The sequence below is a fragment of the Electrona antarctica genome (genome assembly GCF_951216825.1).
Source record: "Electrona antarctica genome assembly, chromosome: 1".
Classification (NCBI taxonomy): Eukaryota; Metazoa; Chordata; class Actinopteri; order Myctophiformes; family Myctophidae; genus Electrona; species Electrona antarctica.
The window spans coordinates 25195701-25197760 of NC_136806.1; positions in this window are offsets into that span (position 1 = coordinate 25195701).

Consider the following 2060-nt stretch of genomic DNA (forward strand, 5'->3'; position numbering starts at 1 on the left):
TTCACTGTCCAAAGATTGGACTTTTCATGTTGCACCGTAATGATGACAGGCCTTTATTGTATCCCTTCCCCCATTGTCCTGTGCTTTTTCATACACGTACACAATCCTAAAACCTTATCATTGCATGCGCCTATCCTAGACGGAGAGAACGATGGAGGGAGGTACTGAATGCCTCCTGGCGGAGATTTGCACTCTGCTGAGGGCATCCTTTTAGTTTATTATTTTTCACTGCTCTGCCTACCAGGGTTCCTCTTCCCATCGTCCTCTTAAGATGCCAGAACTTACAATTTGCTCAAACTAAGTATTGATCCAATTTCCTCTCTGAGCAGTGTTGTCTCTCCAGAGCCATTCTCTTTAGCTCCCATTGATTCTTTCTATTTCCCAATGCTTTATATGCCCGAGCATTTGCATTTTTATTGTTTCATTGCTCCTTTCCCTTTCTGTGCATTTGTCCCCATGGTGTCTTCTGGCATCTACCTCTCCATTTCTCCTCCTCGTAACTTCCTTGTTATTGCCATTCTGCGTGTTGTATTCTAGCCTTTGGTCCGGAAGCCATATTTGATTCTGGGCTAAATATAGCTGGGGAGGATGTTATAAGATTATCTCTCCACATGACCACATCCTATATCCATCTATCTGTTTTCCCATCCTTTTCTCACCCCACTATTCTCACCTCCTCTCTCTTCAGTTATTGTTATACAATGTTAGCAGGTGAAAGCCTGGTCTGATATTAGGAGAGACATCAACAGCATGTAAATGGTGCATGCTTTACAGAGATTTTGCATTACATTCACCCATTCACACACATACACTGATGGCGGAGGAACCCATGCAAGGCACCAATCTGCTCAGTACACTTCAGGCCGGGACAGGGTTCCCAAGCGGCCACTCTACCCCAGAGCCACATGCCGGCCCATGTACAGATAATTCATTCAATTCAATTAAATTACTGTTTTTGTCATTGCAGGTGCAATGAAAATACAACTCTCCACAGTCAATGCACACAAAAAAAAGAAAAGAATATCCACAGGAATAATTTAGGAGTCATTTCAATCTATAATACTAAAGCAAAGAAAGGCAGTACAAATTGAAACAATATAAACAAATATACAGTAAAGTGTAATAGTAGGGTTAATGTGGTGCATTCTCAGAGAGGCATTTCAACCTTTAACACTAAAGCAACACTATCAGTCAAATCAACTGATTGACAACTAATAGACTGTTTTGGATGTGTGGGTGAACTGCAATCAGGGGTCAAGAGAATCAATAGTGCAACAGTGTCAACGGTCTTCGTATAGCAAAAGAAAACGCCAATAGCACACAAAACAGTCAACTACGATTAAGTATAGGTACAGTGTGTTTAGGAAGAGTGGACAATGAGATATCTCCTTTTGTATTTGACATTGAAGACATCTTGGCAAACACATGTGCTTGTGTATTAATGTCTATGGATATGATGTCTGTATGTGTTAGGGTCTGTGGGAGGGGTTGGGGGAGGAGTGTGTGAGTGCCTTGAGAGGGAGAGAGAGAGAGTGCAGCAGTGCGTTCTGCTCCTGCATTGTAGGGAGCTGCTTACTGTCAGCAGTGCTGAAAGTGGATTAGTCCCCCATCACTTAAAAAAAGAGCGAGAATGTGACAGGGAGAAGGTTGGAGCATAACGGAAGAGAGAGAAAGGATTGAGCGGACTGACAGCGAGGCTGCGAGACATGCCTTCATTCCTGTGCTCCCAGACTGCAGACAGAAGAGAACTTTTTGGGAAAGTTGGACTGTGCGATCCTTTTAAGGAGCCGGGATCTATTTGAAGAGTAAGTTATCCTTTCCTCTCATACAGTCAATTTCTTTCCTTTTTATTAAGAACAGGTTATAAATTATTATACAATTGGTACTGTATACATTCTTTTTTTTTCTTTTATGAAGAACAAAAGGGAAAATAATAAAAAACAGACAAAGATAATAGCCCCAATCCCTCCCACCCATACTGCTCAGTGACACTGCATAAAATAAGGTACCTATACAGTACCTTATTTAGCAAGATGAAATGGTGTCATGGAAAACATGAT